This window comes from Penaeus monodon, chromosome 32, assembly GCF_015228065.2.
Source record: "Penaeus monodon isolate SGIC_2016 chromosome 32, NSTDA_Pmon_1, whole genome shotgun sequence".
Classification (NCBI taxonomy): Eukaryota; Metazoa; Arthropoda; class Malacostraca; order Decapoda; family Penaeidae; genus Penaeus; species Penaeus monodon.
Window position 1 is genome coordinate 1420631 of NC_051417.1, and position 304 is coordinate 1420934.

Sequence of the window (304 nt, forward strand, 5' to 3'; positions counted from 1 at the left end):
AGCTCCTTTTAATAAGGCTAGTGTCTCTGCCAAATCATTTATATGTGTTAAAATCGGGGGAATGAATGACCACATCATCAAGATAAGCCCTGCCGTCTTCAACCCATAAGGCATCCTCTTGAACTGCCACAGTGCCACACCATCCGAAAATGCGGTCTTGGGACGATCTGAGGGCGTCAACTCAATGGACCAATAAGCTGACCTGACATCGAGAACTGTAAAGATCTTACTCTTACCCAAACTCTATTAACTCCTCCATGCGAGGAAGGGGGTAAAATCACTCGTGGTGACAGCATTAATCCTG